Source organism: Atheta coriaria, unplaced genomic scaffold (assembly GCF_025399875.1).
Source record: "Atheta coriaria isolate IRGN ID8LTWV9N9 unplaced genomic scaffold, Caltech_Dcor_3.1 hic_scaffold_6_pilon, whole genome shotgun sequence".
Taxonomy (NCBI): domain Eukaryota; kingdom Metazoa; phylum Arthropoda; class Insecta; order Coleoptera; family Staphylinidae; genus Dalotia; species Dalotia coriaria.
Genome location: NW_027045448.1, coordinates 1,571,546 through 1,591,377, shown reverse-complemented (window position 1 = coordinate 1,591,377; position 19,832 = coordinate 1,571,546). Strand labels below are relative to the sequence as shown.

The following is a 19,832-nucleotide window of genomic DNA, read 5'->3' as shown; positions in this document are numbered from 1 at the left end:
AGTAAATATTAATAAAAACTACCTCAATGTGCGATAATCCTTGAATTATTGCGTTTTCTGATTATATTTGACTCTTTAGGTCTTTAGAGAATCATTCGGTGGAAAAATAATATCAGAAAGCTTAATATTGACATTTTTAAACGCCGCACACACATGCAGAGCAGTTACGTTATCAACTCGCATCCATTTCGGCTAAAACATTACGGAAAGTGTATTTTTCCCGAACGCTACGCGAACCTATCGGCATCTATTATAAAATATCTTGAATAAATTAAAACCGATCGAACGCACTCTGCGCTTTGCTCGCCCACACATCGCGAGCATTACCTGTTAGTGCGCTTTATTATCAGCGCACATCCGCGCACTTCCCCCACAGCACACACACACACACACTCATCCACATGCGTGAGTAATAAAAACACTTTGGATCGTCCGCGCGCGCAGAGAAAAAAAATGCATTTCGTAAATAAATTCCCGGACGTCAAATTATCGTCAATAAAAAAGTAATGAGTAAATGTAATCGCGAACGAACGGACATCGTACCACCGCCTCTCTAATACGCTTTTTTGTGCCGTTCTGATGCGGAGCCCTCGCGCAAGGGCGAGAGCGCGTACACACATGACGACGACACAATATTACTTTATTATCTGCATTGATAAACGCGCTCGAAATGTGCGCGTAGATTGCTGGGGCATATGCGAGGAGAGCGCGGGAGTAAAAACGTACATTACGCGTGCGTTTTTTTTTCTGCGCGCTGCCACCAAGTGTCAAAAGCTCTTAGTCGACTTTTAAATCGATTTATGATTTTGTAATTTCGTAAATTTCCCATTCCTAATGCATTAAAAATTAAAAGTCCATGGATCAAATACGCATTAATGCCCTCGGATCTCGATGTCAAAAGTTATACATTTGTCCTGATTTTACTGTTTTACTTTTTGATGCTGCGAAATGGTAATCAAAAAATGTGTGAGAAAATAAAAACTCATAACTTAAATTTAAACTCAATATTCGAAAAAACTTAAAAAACAAAATTTAATAAAAAATTAATAATTTATAAGAGTTATGCTACTTCAACCCTGGTAAAACAGGCGCATTCAATTTAAATAAATTGCAGTTACAGCAACACTTGCAACATAATTGTGAGAAATAACTTTTGAACAAATTCACACCTGATTATAGATGGCTCGATAAAAATTACAGACGTAAGCGATAGATAAAGATCAATCGATGATTTATTAATTCGTATCGCAAGCACCATGGTTGCCGCTACTGTTGCACGCCCCCCCGCATGCGGTGAATAAATGTTGTAATTACTAGACGAGTGCCAATTTTGATTTTATTTCGTTATTGCTCGTCCGGCTCGGTCGCGAGGCGCTAATCGCGTCCGACAATTTGCGGCCTGAATAAATAATAAATATGCACACACGCGGCGGTGGCGTGGTAGTCATGCACATGCACAAAAAATATGTTTGGCGACAATTAAAACGCTTCATGAAAAATGCAAAAATTCGCGATATTTGCGCCCGGCCGACACATTTTATCGTGCGTCCAACGAGTGACACGCGCGACTCGCATATAAAACATATAAAACTAAAAAGACCCGCCGCGCAACAAAACGTATATTCATAGTATAAACACAACAGTTCGAAAATTAATTCCTGAATAATTGTTCGGGCACCGCACAATCACGCACGCAGCAAACGCGCGTGCACCTACGCGCAGCATGGGTGTGTATTTCACCCAATGTATGAAATAGGCGTAAAACAAAATTCGGTACGCACTTAACGAGGCAATATGCGCGCTTTTTGCACCAGCGGCGTCGAACGGGCGGACCATGCACCATTGTTGCAATTGTCATATAAATATGCACGTATTTTATATTTATTTTTTTCCGGGGCACAACGTGTGCACTATGTTTTCGGCGGTTGTTACGCGTGCACATATTAATTAATTTAATAGTGTGCCCCCCTCGCGTTTCGTCCGACTAATTTGTCGCAATCGGCGGGTGCGCGCAGTATTTGCAAAAAATTATGTTGTTGCCATTGGCATGCGATTTTTACAATTGTAACTAGCGTTTTCGATGTTTTGTGCACAGGAAATTTGCATTTTGATTGCCGACTTACAGTTCAACCATTTTGATTGCTGACTTTTTTAGAAGATGTAATTTTTAGAATAAGTACCGGGCGATTTCCAAGATAAACAGTATAATCATTAAACTCCAACTAAACCAACAACCAATTAAAAATGCTATAATTACACAATTGATGAATTCCGTTGACATAAAAAATGTTAAATTATCAAACATATTTATTCCAAAGTTATGACCAAGTTGATCTATACGCACATCGTATAACTTGCACTTGATTCGTTTTCAGCTTTAGATTTACAAAATAATAACCCAAATTGCAATCACGATAACTCTTTCGCTTCTTTCCCCTTGCGTGCTGCGCGTACTATCAATTATTGTGTTGGAGCCGTAATCGTCAAAATGCAAACATGCCGAATCAAAATAAGTTTGATAATGCCACCGCGCATCGTCCGCCCTAATGCTACTAGTTTTACAGGCGCGATCGGCGATCGAACGATCGACATAATGCGTAATTAGTTGTTGCGCGCACAGTAGCCGGATCGAAACGCCCTAAGGATACGACCGCAAAAAATAAAAATGCATAATTATCAGCACCGCCGTCTCGGACATAGTGGGCAGCCGACGAAATAAATAAACTGCAAGCGTCGATACCGAATGGTATAATCATGAGTACGCACGCGGTGATATTTTACAGAGATATCAATCCGCGCCTGCAGATTTTACTTTTTAGCTATACATTATTTTATTATGCGAGTGGCGAGACAGCCGTCTGCGTGTGTAATTTTCTTTTGGATTTGTAAGTTTATTTAGCTACAATACGTAATTTAGTGTTTCGCGTATTTCTTGGAAAGTCAAATGAATGAACTGAAACATTGAAAATCATATGTTTACCACTTCTGCACCGAAAATTAAAATTTATGCATAAACTCTTCAGTTATTAACTGTAAACATCATATTACTGCATTTTTTACTATTTTCAATTCTCGAAAGTAGGCCTATAATAATATTTTGGAGAACAAAAACCATAACGTGTTTATTGAAATTAAACATTGACAGATAACAAATTATACTAGAAATATGAATTTACTAACAACTCGCATCAATCAAAATTAATAATTAGTTACCTTTGTTCGATGGTGCGCTGGTTTGTTACATTAAAATATCAATATATTATTATGTAATAAGTAATAATTCAGTTAATTGAATCAAAACCACAAATTGCAGAATCAATACAATTAAATAATCAATTGAAGCGTGTTAGCATGGCGCAATATACAAACGTTTGTTCATGCACACCGCATACAAGCATAGATCGACGCCACAACATGAATTTCGGTTATTTATAATAAACGTTATGTTATGCGAAGTACTCCGATGTAATGCAACATAATAATCATTTTCGTACATTGCGCGTAATAACAAACGCGCCAAATTCCACAATGCACAACGCGTTGTTAACTTTGAAGAATCTCACCGTCACAATTACATTGAGAGTGGCGGCAAAGTTTATCTGGCATGCCGTTCGTGATGGCTGAAGGCAGTTGCTGGGTGGTTTGCTCGTTTAATGCTTGTTGCAGGATGAAACAAGCGGATATTTTCATTTGATTGAATTAATAACTAAATTTGACATTTATCTTCAAACAAAAATTGAAGACTATTCATACTGTTTTTTCCCTAGTTCCCTAGTTGTTTTCCTTTGTATTCGAGCAATTTGCAGGTTAACTTTTCATTTTTTCACATAATTCATAATTAGTAAAAGTTATAAATATTTTTACGATATTTTAAAAACCAGTCGGTGGTAGCTCGTCGCATCCATCATTGGGTTCTTGCATGCAAATAAAACTTTTATTAAGTGGACTTTTCCACAAGCGCACGTGTAGTTTCACGAGCAGCAGCTTTCGCAGATACAAAACGCGGCATTATAATTTTTTTATACATAATTACGATTAATTAAAAACTTGAAACTGAATTCATATCTCGTAATTATTACATATAAATCTGCGAGTTGAAATTGCGAGCGCCTCGAAGCGGCCCCTGCGCGCCGAACTCGATTTTAATTATATATTATAAAAGTTCGCCTGCAAACTTTAATTATTTAATTATTTTTTAATTTGATGTTATTGCGACGCCCGTATTTCGTTCCCGCCGCGTGCATTTTCTATATCTATGGACGGCGCAGTGCGGCGCTTTTCTAGCAGCGTGCCTACCTGAAAGTTTTATTACTTTTACGTTTTTGTTTAATTAAAAATTTTATTAGAGGAAATGCAGTTAATTGATGCACATACCGCGTCGGTCCCCCCGAACCATCCCCCCGTAGCGTGGAAGCACATGGAAGTGCTTTTTTTCTCAACGGCGGGTGCATATCGCGCGTTTTGTGTACCTATATACATATCGTGGGTTTTCAATTTTCTCTACGCCCAAAAATCTAGCAGAGAAGCACCGGACGTGGGAGAAAATTCGCGAGTGAATGTTTTCGATTGCGTTTTTTTTTTTCGCTGTTAATAACGAGAATGCGTCGTTATCGATTCAGCTGCATTTTATTCAAGGAAAAAAAGCCAAATTGCTATTACAACGAATATTTGCCTATCAAGTAAAGTGAAATTTCAAAAACAAATATAGGTATAACTCACGTCATACAGAATATATTTTTTCACTCAAAGAAAAAAGGTGCGACTCAATAATATGTTGCATGCAATGAAACCCTTAATCAAATTTATATTTGTTGCAGAGGATCGTGCATAATATCTGTGATCATACTAAGGAATAATTTCAACAGTCAGATAATATTTTATAATGGTTATGATTATGGATTACCTCTCAACCCCGACACGACCCTGCCTTGCCATCTCTGACCCTGCGACAATCAACTAAACCCAGTATTCACGCATCAGCAAAAAAAAGTGCTAGACACACAGCATGCTCTGTTATTATTCAGATTGTACGTTTGTTCAGCTTAGGTGAAAGAAGCTGCGCAACAACTGAAAGAATATGTTGGTAATAAACCGCAGCGACAATTCCAATAGAGCACATTGCAATTTGCAATCATATATGATGACGCACGCGTAAAAAAAAACTCTACAAGCCAGAGATGCAAAAATCGTCAAGCGAGAACGTGCCATTTGACCTCCTTCGTGCTCTGCGCCGAGGAATATTCATAGGGTACTTCTGGTGCACCGAGTTGCGAGCACTTTTCGCCGCAATTTAATCCGCAATCCTCAATAGCGTCGAGTCGCAGAGCACAGTCACCGCAAACAATTATTAAACTTCCTCTCGCTTCACTTCTGCGACGGCAGGCGAGACGACAGCGTGACAATGCGGCCAATGAAAACATTTACGTATTTTATGCGAAGTCGGTCGTATTTGTATTTGTCATATGTGTGTGTGTATTTGATGTGCGGAAGCAGCAAATGCGGACAAGTGCGCAAATACCAATTAATTAACTAACACACATTAGGCATTAACGTATGCCTGTTCTATATTTAGTTGCTAGGTTCATGTCTACAAGAAATTAATTAAGATATAAACGTCAATTGTTATGTGGAAATACTATCAAGAATTCTATTAAACTTTTTTCCTTTGAATGCTACAAATTCCTATAATTTGAATACGTAATAAGACATATCGAAAAACTTGCCAACACATAGGTACCACTCAAAGAAGAAAAGAAAAACAACATAAATATGCTGTCATTAAATCATTATCCATAATAAAGCTCCATGAATAATTCTCAGCTATACAGTATTTACAAATTTCAACTCGTAAATAGTCCTATCATTGTGATCTAAATTTATTTGTCTATACGTTCAACTAACGCAAAGAAAAAAATTGCTACCTGTCCCGCAGCTGGATACAAATAAGTAATAATTGAAAACTTTTATGCGCAGTTATTATTTTCGCTCATGCAGACCGTCGAAGTAGATAGTAGATGAGGAGTTTCAACTGGAGTTTACTTACTTTTACGTAGTTTATTTACATTGTTGTTTATATATTCTACTTTCCATATTCCAGGCGACGTTTCCATTCGCTCCACATACTCGCCGCACATATTGAGCAAGTGGAAGAAGTTAGTTGAAAGAAACATTTTCTCATCCGCGCCCCATCCCACCCCAGCTGACGAGCGTGGCGCGCGCGTAAAGAGCTCGAGGGGGTGGTATATTATAAAATGATATATGATTATGTAAGCATGCAAAGAGAAAAAATAAGAATAGAATAACTATGAGTTATAAGTATCCCGACTTGAAACTCTCTCCGCGCGTCCAAAGCATATAGACATAGTGGAGCGGCTAAGTACGTGGAACGATTTACATTTTAAAATGTTTATGATGTAAGTATAACCAATTTACGTTCGCGTTATAGATATAATTTTTCCATATATCACCGTTCGTGAATACGAAATGCGCCTTTTCCCGGTCGAGGCGCACCGCGATATTAAATAAAGTGCTATCATATACAGCTCTGTAAAAACTATTCAACTTTTTCAAATACAAAACCATACCAACAACTAAATTATTCTCCAACTAGTACATATATTACACTGTAAATTTATTTATTGTAAAAATTTCAATAAATATATGATTTATTAAATGTTAAAAATTTATTTTAGTAAAGAAACTGTCAATATATGTTCACAATTCCAATAAAGTTATACAATATTGCAAGTGTCGTTTCCAACTTTATAAGGTCTGCATTGATTTGCTATCAGATTGATATATACCTCAAATAATAGACAGATTTCGTGAAATAAACATTTGTAATCATTCTTTCCCAGATAGTTAAGTGCACGCTTGTATTAAGCCGAAGCAATTTAGCGATGTTTACATTACAGCCTATGAATGACTTATGTGCATTTCGCCTTTATTGAATAATTTTACTGTAAGCGAAGCGGTAAATTGTCCTCTAACATTCTTCAACGTTGACGATTTAACGCCGAACTAAAAGGTAGATTCGGCGTTTCAAACGCTTGCAGTGCATGTGAGCGCGCTTGCGATGGGCAATAATAATAAGTAATAAATCGTGAAAAAGAAACCCGGTCGTTATTAGTAATAACTTATTTATATGGATGGCGGGCGAGCGTTCGATCTTCGCTCTCGTTCGAAATTATAGTGCGTTTCAATAATATATCACGAGATTTTATACTTGCGTTTGATCGCGATGTTCGTCATTGTAAATTCTTAAACATATTTCTACTTAAATATAGGTGGATTTTTCTTGCATTATTGAGTATCGGAGTGAAGAAAAATCGTTGATAATTATGTGAACGTCAACAAATTTCAAACGTTAATAAATCCCAGTCATGTACGTACATATTAACTAATTATATTGTGTGTTCGCTGTGATTTTGTTGAAAATAAAAATGCCTCACAAGTTGTGTAGTACTACATATTTTGTATATTCAGTGTGTAAAATTATAGTTTTACAAACAATTTTATTAAAAAAAATGCGTTAAATGTGTTGTTCATATTTCGTATCATTCCTAATATTGGGGAGGATGTCATCGATTGACATTTTCATTATGTCCTATCAATGTATTTACGATTTAAGATGGCGATTCGGTAAATAATTCATAAGACATGGGAGCCGAAAGGTAAGTAAGCACCGTCGTGATCATTACGCGAAAGCAACGTACAAATAAATTTCCTATCCGAGTCGACATTCGGTCGTCGGTCAAGCCATAATCATGACCGAAGTCTTCTCGAAAAAACTACACAATATACGAGTAACACAGAAACGTGGACATCGAATCCGTTCGTACGATTCGCACAGAAGCGAGAGACAGAAAATATAAACATCTACGACATACACGGCGTGTACGATTCATTTCGTACAATGCAAATGGCAGACCGGGAATGCCAAAACCGAAGGCAGGCCAAAGGCAGTCAGCGCACGGCGACTAATAAAACAATGGCAAGTAATATTTGTGAAAAATATACATCACTTTCGTGAACGGAAAATAATGTATACGATTGAAATTTAATTCACGTGCTCACGAGAACGTGAATATTTCAATAATTTTTTACGTTTTCGTTTCGCGTACGTTTGAGCGGGAACACGACGACGTTTCTGCGCTACTCACTGGCACGTATGTGACCGTGCGTACATGCGCCCGTCGCCGCTACTGCCCACCGTACACTCGCTTGTTCGTTTGCTAAATATTCCAATTGTTTTTTATTATTCCGACTCACACACGTTAGAATTTCCATCCGCCACTCACACACTTCTATATGACGATCGCACATTTTTCCGTATTTTTATTTTGTAGCTTCGCGAACGTTTCATATTTCTATGTATGTATAAAAATCGAACGATTGGACGACGCGATCGTGGGACGGCAAAAACGTATCCTTTTCTCTCTCGCCAGGAGGAAGGCGAGTCCAGAGCGGCGCGCACTGAGCGCGCACTCGCAACTTGGAAGAATAATATATTGTCAACAATATCACAATGTAACGTTTTTTTTTCGCCATCGTACGATTGTTTCGTTGCGTTTCATTCGATTTGGAAGAATAGACGTTTTTATGACGCGGTGGTATGTTGCTTTCAACTGGCGTCGCGATGCAAGTATTGTTTGCGATGCAAACTCCCAACCAAAATTAATTAATACCCATGCAAAATGTGAAAGTAATAAAATTTAAAAACACAGTTTATATTGCGTATTTAAAACGACATAATCAAATTTTATTTAATTTATTTCCTCCCCGGATGAAAGAAAACAAACGTGCAAAGCACAAACGCAATAAAATAAATTTATAAATTCAGTCGTGCGAGTTGAAGTAATTAGAGAAAGGACGCGCATACGCAGCCCTTTCGTCGTCTATTTGATTTCGTCGTTTCGCGCGCGACTTTACCAGTTTTAACAGTAATTAATTTTATTTACAAATTATATTTAACATATTAATATGAAAGGGAAAAGGGTGTGCTAATTAATTATATAAAATATGGGTAAACTGTAGCCGACGGCGAGGCGACTCGATGGTCGGCGCACACAGTACACACATGCATAAATAAGCAAGCGGTGCGATGCCGACATTTTCGCAACTCCGACTAATTAGGATGTGGAGGAAAATGAAATTAAATCAAATTATCATCCGGCCTACGAGGCGGCGCACGCGAACGCGCACAATTAATCGCTTTTATCCCTTAATAAATTAATAAATTTAATAAATTAATAAGATGAATCTCTTTCCCCTCGTTGATATTCAACGGATGTACTCGTAAGTTGCAAATGTTACACGGACCGATAAAAATATCCTTTATAGATAAACCAGCGACATCTTTAGAAGTGCCAATTTGACAAGTGGCGGTTAAACTCAATGAGGTCCCCAAAAGCCGCAACACTCAAAGCTTTGGTTGCTCCTGCGACACTTAACAAACCGCCCTTTTCGAAGCACCAGTAAGAACCCTTCACGTTGCTTCACTTCGCATCGAACTTGAACCTAAACCTGCTTACATCTGCCGATCAGCACCAATACGACGGTTATGTCGGGCAAATAGACTGCACTTGCCTTCGCATGAAAATCCCCTTGTCGAACATTGCCGCGCGCGCGTATGCAGTGAGCAATGAGTGACGATGCACCGAGAGCGCCGAAAGCAACGAAAGCAAACGCACAAAAGCGAAGTTGTTATGCGGCGAGCGTCAATCATCAATCGTTTCTGAATCGAAACGAATATCAATCTAAGGGGCCACCCACCATGCGGCGTGGCGCGCGCCCAGCCGGCGCATGACTGTGTGTGGTGTGCCCTTTCTTACTTCTGACTCCTAATACATTATGCTATGAGCATTTATGAGTGGCTATGTCATACGAGATGCTATGCGATCGCGTACATTACTGAACATTCCGCTCGCGGTTAAGTAATGTGCAGTCGGTACATTTGCGAACTGATAAATATGCAACCAAGTAAACTTTTTACACAAAATCAGTTTAATGGAATTACAATTTATTTTCCGCTATCAAAATAACAATTTTAGTTATATAAGTCATCATCAATAGTAAGCAAACCTTGAAATTTAAAAATATAACTGTGTTAAAAGAAAAAATATGCTAAATGTAAATAGTAAATAGTAAAAGAATTAATAAGTTTATCGAATATTTATACGTTTGGCATTCGAATGCAAATTGCATGCGGGTATACTCGAGGTGCAAATGCGGAAGAAATGAGACGCAAATCAAATGATGGCACACGATTCCGACGTTTCGCTGTTGGATGTTAATGATGCGATAACGAAATGTATGCACATTTGAAGGGTGGGTGCTGAATACGACCATAAGTGCAATCGAAATCAAACTAAATTACACAAACACATTCACATTCACAGATATTGCACATACGGCCAAAGCGAATAAAAATTTACATTAACTCAACTTAAAATTTCACATTAAATATAAAGTTTTTTTTCATATTTCCTACCTGTCAATAAATACCTATACGACGAATTAGTGCCACATTATTTGTAGCCGACCCTGAAGTATTTTAATTGAAGATAAATGCATATTATAAAGGACCGGCAGGGCCTACGCATTCCAAAAGAGGTAATATAAACAAAACGCCATACTAAATAGCTTTTTCATGGAATCAATTTACGATGTTTGAATGCTTCGAAAACAAAGGGGGATGCTGGGTGCGACCATATTTAATACGCGCCTTGGCGGTGCCATTAGGCATTTCGCACGAACGCGCTCGCGTACAGCCGGAATCTCAAATTTGCAAGTAAAAATAATTACATTGCAAATTGATACGAATGTGTTCGCGAAAATGCATTTCAATCACATGCATGGCCGCCGAATGCGTACGCGGCTCGACAACGCGCACTCGAGGGCTCGTTGGAGTATATTATTTAGATATGCATGCGGTCGCGTTCGCTGAATCAGCGATTGTTTTTACGATGCAATTAAGTACGATTGCGCATTGACCACCTCGGACGCACCGAAACCCATTATGCAAACCAACGCAATGTCAACAATAACGAAATTATTTTTGTTTTATATTTTTTAACATCGTTCGGTTCCAAACCGAGGCGAAGGGAGCGATTTTATTGAATTGAGTGCATTGCTGCGAATGTCTCATGCATATTTGAATTAAAATCGCGAATGTTTGCATGAGGCACAGCCACGACGACGATCGGCGAGTGCATGACAAATGATGAGAACTCGCGCAGATTTACCGCGCCAAGAGTTGACCGCCTTATTTTCTTCAATCTAGCCACAATCAAATATTTAAATACCTCGCCAATTATTCCCATTTGCATTTCGCATTCGCGTCTGTTTGTCAATAATAGAAGATTTGCGGCGACGACCACCAATCGAAACATGCATTGATGCATTGATTGAATTCGCATTATCCGCAAGGCTGAAACCTCCGATATTGAATTCTTCGCAACGAACGAAGACACAATACACACATCTTCGGCACACAGCTACAACCAAATGACTTCATGCGCATTTTAATTTTAGCAAACGTACACGGGCGCATCGAGACAAAGACATATTTGCACATAAATTAGAAACGCAAGGAGAGCGCTTGCGCTGCGCACCACGACGAATTGCATTGCAAATGATGCGCTGGAGCAAACGTATACATAATTGCATAATTATCGTAATTATCTTGTTGGAGAATTACCAGTTGCGCATTCGTTGTATACTAGGTGCATCGTGTTTTCGCGATGACCGAACATTTCTTTCAGTCATATCACGTCTACAAGGCAGTTATCAATGTCCAAATTCAGGAAATTTTGAATTTCGCGCCCAAAAAGTACCTGGAAAAATACTGCCTTGCATAATATTAATGGTTCTCCTGTAATAACACGTAATCACAACTTGCAATTCCTGCAGAGAACAATTGTCTTTATTAATTTAGAGAATTTATGAGCGTCATGCTGGTGTAAATTTGCAATGGGTTTCGATCATCAATTGCAAAACGCACACACGAGTTTAGATCGATGGTCACTGCTTGCTTGCACAGTGCGACATCTAAATAGTCCTGCAGAAGAGCAAGTCCCGCACGCAAGCTGTGCATATATTACACTTTCCGGCCGCTATCTCGCTTCCATCTCGTCGTTCATTTCTATAACCAATGCGACGGTATGCGGCACATTCGCGCGCGCATGCCTGTTTGTTATTTATTGTATTGTATCGAATATTGCGCAAATTATACGCCATAATATGGTTTATTGAAATGATTTATCATCGATCGGGCGCGCGAAAGCATTCCACACCATTATTGTAAATCTCGCGCCGGCGGGATGTGCGAGTGTGCGTATAGCGCACACATCGCATCCGCACAATCAATTTCGATTCGAAATACGTACATCGTTATTGTCCACCCCCGAAGCCTGGGTGGCCCTTTGGTCGCCGTAAGTTCGGTAAGTTATTAGTGGCGGCAGCAACGGCATTTCGCAATGAGCGCGCGCGCGCGGTGTGTGCGGAGAGTGCTATTTTACTAATTTACTTATTGATTATTAATGAGGGGGCAAATATGCTAAAATTACAAGATAGAGGAACGAATTTGTTGGCGCTGTCATTATTTACTAACCGCCGCACTGGCCGTGATGCGATTGCGAGTTGACAATGCCATTTTCCGATTGAAATATGCGCGCCCGATATGATTTCGTATTCACTTTATAATACAAATAGCAATTTGGCATGCAAATTGCATGAATATGTGAAATGACATTACAAATCCACCTTCAATGTTTAAAGAAAATTGAGGCGACAAAAGAATGGGTATCTATCTATCGAAGCATTGTGGTTCCTTTTTGCAAACAAGTTTATCGTAAAAAAATTAAGATTTTTCTATAGAATATTCTCAAGCATCTATTTATAAAATAAATTCCAATTCGTTTGAAATAGTGATGAAATGCTTCTGTTCGCTTCAATGGATATTGCAAAAATATGATAACAAAATAAAATAAATCACTAATTGCGTAGGTTTTACACATTTCGCACGCTGAATGAACGAAACACGCGCTAAATGCAATGCAGAAAAACGTCGATCGTTAACGAAGGCGACACAATAAAAGAATAATAAATTGTTTTAATTGGCGATGATTTTATTGCGCTTTATTGTGTTCCACTTTGCCTCATTGTGCGATTCACAAAAGACGCGAAACCAATTAATAATTCCCGATCGGCGCCGAATTCAGCGAACACTGGGCATGTAGAATCCTTGACTGAGATGTATGTACCTTGTTCATCGCACTGAGTTATAAGCAAACGCGCGAGATGCGAGAGATAAAAGAGATACGGATGCAGAGCAGATAGACGTATCGATATATCCACGCACTCAGGTAGGCGGAGGTAATTTGTAACGGACGGCTAAGCATTACTCCATTAGTCACCAAAGGGTTTGTCCCTTTTATCATTTCTCTTCGATAAAGCATCATATTCATCAAAATGTACAGAAAAAAGGTCGAGATTTACACTCGACAAGTGTTTGAAACAATAATTTAACAGGATAATATTAATTCGAATATTCTATTTTTATGTTTGCTGGAATTGTACGTAATTATTAATTGTCGCATCTACTCGTAATTACATTTGCTCAAATCGCACAACTATAAAACTTGAATTCATAAATTCATAATTTCTGCATTTTCCAGGTTTTATTCGACCAAAACTTACAATTTTTTCAATTGCATATTATTCTCAAATATAAATTAAATTATTTGTATTTGTAATGTAATCGTCTGCAACTGTAGCCAGTCGAATAAATAACATTAAATGTATAACTAACAAGTCACTCGTCTGCAAAGTTGTCTATTATTCCGCGCCAAGTTCATTGTTTATGCTCAAGCCTCCACCAACCAGCTCGCACCTACTCGGAACGAATGTGAACATCACCAGAATGAAGAACGCATGCATTCATTAAACCTGCCCATTTAAACGTAGTAGGAGTATATTTTAATCTCATAAGTGATGCACAAGAGTGCATGAATAACGCGCATCCTCGCGTACAACTCCTGTCTGCATATCCTTGCCACTCTCTTGCCACTCAGTAGACGCAAACACACGTCTCAATTGTGCTCCAAGCACATAGTTTCCATGCGCATATAATCATAAACGTGGTGCTCATGTAGGTGTTAGTTTTTTCTATTATTAAATTCTTAATTTGAATAAATGCTAAATGCTGCAACTACTCCTGAATTTCGCCGACGACCGTAATGAATGGCGAGCGGCTTAGTCCACCCTTTCAGGAGGACGTTCGTCCGAGCAGAGCAGAGCGCGCACAGCACCCGCACGAGCGCAAGGGTGAAAATGTGAGTTTCGTGTAAAATTTAATAGAATTAAATATATAAATATTAATCTTCATGCAGTTAGCGCCAACGCGAGCCCGGCGTTCGTTCCAGACTTTAGAATAATGGATATGCGAGAGGAAACACCGGCGAGATGCGGCAAGGCGTTGGGATGAGAACACGAAGAGCGTGCCAAACTTAGGGGATGCAGACGGAACAAGGCCAAGTTTAATTTAATTCCTGAGCTACGCCGGACTCCACCATCTCCAGAGCCAAGTTTTAGATTTTGTATAATATTTAATTTTTTTTGCGAAAAATATTTTTAAAACGCGTATTGGTTTATATTAAAATTATTATGAAAACAAATATTAGTAAAGCAGAAACCCATCTAATAATTTTAATAATAATGTAATTGTTTAATGCTCATACCGTTTTAATTTCGTTGATATTATTCTGATTTACGTCCAAATTAATAACATATTAATTAAATTGAAACCTTTCAATTAATTAATATAAATATTGTACGAGAGTAATGCATGTTAAGCTAATTTAATTAAAATTTGTTGAATCAATTTACACGAAATCCTGTATTTTATTAATATTTAGCTTTTACAACTAATGAAAATTTGAGGCAAAACATAAAATTGCTACTTTTTTCGTTGCAAAGAATATTAAATACCTTAAGTATCTTACATCCCCGAGGAAAAACTAAACTATGGTTGAAACTTGGCAATTTTGAGAAATAAAACAAACAGTGAAGACGCGCGTTTAAGTAATACCTACAGCATATCAAACAAATTCGAGATATCGCAGCATTGCAAAGTAGATTGCGTTTTACTTTTTTAGTCTTGTTTTGTTCGTTCGGCCCGGTTAGGCGAGAAGATGCATGCATAATGTCATGGACATTAACTCGAAGTAAGTGCGATAGACATCGCTTCCAGTCGTAAAAGTTATGATGTGCTCCTCCTTCATATACTAAACTTCGAATTGTATATTTCTACATTTCTTACACATTTCGCGTACATTTCTTACGCGCTCGTAGGCCGTTTTACAACTGCCCGGCATCGATACGAAGATGAAGATATAAATGTGCACCGGTGGGGCACAAACACAAATATACACATTTATGTAAATTATATTTCCGCTTCCGGCCAACCCGCCATCGCCTCGACCCTTAAAATCTACGGCTGGACGTGTGCGTGTAAGGTGTTCTTCTGGCCGGTGCTGTGTTCTTCTTCGACACTTGCAGCAGCACACAAATGGCGATGCAATAACGTATGAATGTAAAAACGAAGCGTATTCGTAATGCATGCGGGCGGTGCGGACTTTATGTATTCCGACGAAATGGTTGTCGGCTGCTCCTGTTGTGAGAGCGCCTGGAAATAGCAAACAAGCGCGTCGCTGCGGCTCCGGAGCAGCTGCAGGGCGAGCACCGCGGCGGGTGGATGGGGCATGAGGAGCGCGATGGCGATGGCGGCGGCAGCGGCGTCGGCATAGAATAATATTACTCCCAATAGATCTACATTTGAAGCCGTTAACGAAATTGTAATTGCTTTCCGGCGCGCATATACGGACGCGTTGTCGAGCCGCCGCCGCCGCCGCCACTATTGCCGCCATGCGCCCTGTGTACACGATGCATTCGCGCACCCCGCACTCGTCGTCAGGCATCCCGCGTGCAAAAGTACGAGCGAGTCATTTCAATAATTGATTAGATGCATTCGACGCTATTAACTATTCCGTTGATCAAATATGGATTTTTGCGGACTTTTCCCATTTATCGCTTTCTTTCAATTTTCCATACGTGAGTAGCTAGAATTGGCGCAAATAAAATTCAATTCATCCAAAATGCCCATTTATTATCTAGCATTTAACAACGTTTAAACTGTCCACAAACATTTTTATTCTCAATTTAAAGATCTAAGATCTTTTTTTGTAAACAGCAGAACCAAAAAGAAGTAGGTACTTATTGACGTACTTGTATAAAGGAAAGAAAATCACGTCGCAAGTGAATCATTGGTTAAACGTGTTCATCCGATTGTCAACCCGCAAAAAAGCCAAACAATAGGTCGATTCGAGGTTGAGAGATCAGAGGTTAAAGAGGGTATTTCAGTTCCCTGCCGGAAAACATTCCGGCGCGAACACTTTATGCGCGCTTCCTTTCAACTTGTAGGATCGTGCATGTGAAAGCGGCGTGAGTGTGAGAAGCGCCCGGAGTGTATTCGCACTTTCCACAGTTCGGGCGCTTTTCAGGCGATTTTCGAAGGTTTGCGGAGGGACGAGACTGCGGCGGCGAACGCTCTCGTCCCCGTGACGGCTCGTAATTGTCATTGGATTTCCGTCGGCGGCACACTCTCGGCACGCCGTACATAAAGCCGTAAAGGCTACGAACGTAAACGGCAAGCAAAGGGTTGGTATTTTTGGCGTGTCGGACTCGGGATCCGGACCGCCACCACCACCGTCGTTCGTTATCGTAGCGGCGAAATGCAACCGGAATATGAGCGCAGTTCGTACACCGCTTTTCGTTGGTTCGCCGGTCGGTCAAGCCGCATTCAACTGGTGGTCTTTCCCTCGGTATGTGCGATAAAAACCTCCCTGCGTTAGGAAAAACCTTTTCTTTTGTATGCTCCAGTTGAACGACGGGACGATCCTTCGACAAATGGCCCTTTGCTACTTTTTTTCAAACCCACAAACACTACGCGACAATTCCTAATGTACATTCACCGCAGACAGAAATTGGCAGTCATCGTGACATGATATAAAAGTTCGACGTTTTCAATAAGCTTCAATAAGCGCAGGCGGAAACCAAAAGAGGAGATTTTTATTAAAAAATCAAATTTTGTCCCGCTCCACATATCTCTATATGCGCCTGAGCGCACCACTACGAATACAATAAACATTTCCTTTGTTTTCGAGGCCAAACAAAAAAATTGAAAAAAAGTCATCCGTCTGGTTGGACTCCGCGAATAGCTGAGCATCGTGGGGCAAAATATACACACACAAAAAACTAAACTTTTCGTTTTTGCACATTTTTCATTCGACCCTCACCCACCCCAATATTCCGATTGCGTCCGGCCTGTACGTCTCACGCGCCCGAACGGAAAAATATTGAAAACATCGGCGGACGCGAAAAAATGCACGCGCGACCGAACGGCAACAAACACTATTCGGACCGTTCCCAGTGTTCGACGTTCGAAACCCCGTTTATTAAAAAAGTGTGTGCTCTGTGCTCACAAACACGCGCAGAGTTCAAGCCGTTTCTATAGATTTCGCGCGGGTGCCGATGCACAAATATGTAAGTATTGTCTTTGTCTATGCACGCCATGCACATAAGTATTGTCTGGACGTTCTGAATATGGATGTGTGCATGCGGTGCGCGTGTATGATTTTTTCCCCCGCGACGCCATCGGGGGCCGTGGGCATAAAGCAATATGACGTCATCGAACATTTATTTTCCGAGTGGAAATCTCTGGAGATTGAGCGATTGTAAAAATGCGGACCAGTAATTTTGTGCGCGCACCACCACCACCATCACACCACCGACGAATGCAGCAATCGCGCAAGTGTACGGAAAGTACGCATACACGCGTCATCGACATCGCGGTATAAAAGGACGTAAAACTCGACAACACAGTTGTAAATTATTGATCTAGGACCGACTCCCCTTTATTTATTTTAGCCACCCTAATTTATATTCGTACGCGTTGGTCGTCGGACGGCGCTTAGCCGAGGATTTTAAGAATCAATGCGATGATGGATTTTATTAACATTTTTCATATGGCAAACCTTATGAAATATGCGGTGGGGACAATATTTTTGTTTTTCAACATAACAAAATTTAAATTGTATCCATAAAACGCGTTGAAAAATAAATACACATCTTGATTATACAATAAAATAAAGTGTTTTAAATATAGCGTAACATTTGCAAATCTAATAAAATAGAAACCAAATAAAATGAATCCAAAATGATTTGTTCGGTTTAAAAATTTTTGAAATATATAAAATTTCCGACAGTTTATACAAACTTAATTTTCTTACGACTCGCTGATATACGAAAAATAAGAAATGAAAGCATTGGTAGCAGCATCTAGGTGCATAGCCCGAATACTAAGCTAGCGTAGACTAAGCTGCCACCTGTGGTTGAACACTACAACGACACTGCGCAAACCTGCTTAACCGACCAAGAGCGCGGAATTCAAATTTCAACACATTTCAAAACACATAATAAAAAAAAACAACTTTTAAATAATATGTTTTAAAATAACTCACCAGAAATGTAAGAATTGAATTATTTGAATAATCACTGGAAATGGTTTAAACACTAAAATAAAAATAAATGAATTAATTTAAAATAAAATATAAGTAAACAAAACAAAAACACAAATTCAATAATACAAAAAATAAATAAATAAGCTGAAATTTTAATTCAAACTTTTAGTAATATTAATGGGATCTAATAAGAACTTTGTTAATGACTTATAAATAAGATACTTGATAAATCAAGTTAAATCATTGTTGGAAATAATATACATTTTATTATTATTATTAAAGTAAAATAGTTTGTTAGTATTGTTATAAGATTTGCATTTTCCAGTTGGTCCGCGAGAGCTGAAAGTATACCTAACCTCACAAAACAAATGTAAAAACAATGTAAATAATAGCGATAGCGCCGTGATTTCATCGCAGAGTTGCGATTTTTCGTAGCAAATCGCTGGCGATTATACTCCGCTCGCCGAGACTCGTTCGACATGTTTTCCAGACGATTACGCCTGGCCGACGCCTGGCGTCCTATGACCTTAACTCAAAACAATGTCGCCGTCGAGTCCCCGCCGTTGCGAAAACACAAACGGCAGGCGTCGATTATGACAAGCGCGACGCTGGAGAAAAAAAAAACAACGCAAAGAAAATGTGCTCACCTCGTGTGAACGCGAAATAAGGCACAAACTGAAAAAACAATCGACACGTCCGATGATAAGTTGCACGCGAGCGAAAAACTTAAAATGCGACGTCGTCCCGAGACTCGTACAGGAATGCTGCGCGTGTTTGCTGCACGAACGTCTCCGTCGTCTCGTCGCTGGGTCGGTCGAGTCGGCGTGTGCCTGCAAACAGGTGGACGGCGCGTCGTGGCGCGGACAACGTCGCAACTTGCGGCGCTCTCGTCGCGGCGCTCGCTCGCCACACTTGTTGAACGCCGTCGGCGCAGCGGCGCATCCGTGCGTCGTCGCCGGATGGCAAACTGCTCAGCCGCCGAGCGCCGGCCCACGCAGCCACAACCACTACATGATTTTTCGTTTATTACTTTGATGAAATCGTTCAGAAAGGGATATTGCAGAACGACGCACTTCGAGGAGTTGAAGAGTTTTGAAAAGTTTCAAACTCTGTGTAATAGACGAGTGTGAATGTTTGTAAACACGACGTTGCGCTTAGGTTGGTTGGTTTGAATTTTATTCTACGAATATATCCGATATTACACGAAGTTATATACGTTGGCAACACGAGCAAAAGTGAATATTGCAAGAC

General features: G+C 39.6%; 1 protein-coding gene across 2 annotated transcripts in view; it reads right to left on the bottom strand.

The window, feature by feature from the left end:
* The window catches only part of LOC135793208 (protein bric-a-brac 1-like), a 203,217-nt gene extending 183,781 nt beyond the window's left edge, over window positions 1-19,436 (bottom strand). For both annotated transcript variants that reach the window (XM_065304067.1, XM_065304068.1), the window contains exons 1-2: window positions 19,229-19,436; window positions 18,582-18,633 (exon numbers count right to left, since the gene is read on the bottom strand). The gene's annotated coding sequence lies outside the window, so the exon portion shown is untranslated. The remainder of the gene's footprint in view (window positions 1-18,581; window positions 18,634-19,228) is intronic.
* Between the last annotated feature and the right edge of the window lie 396 nt (window positions 19,437-19,832).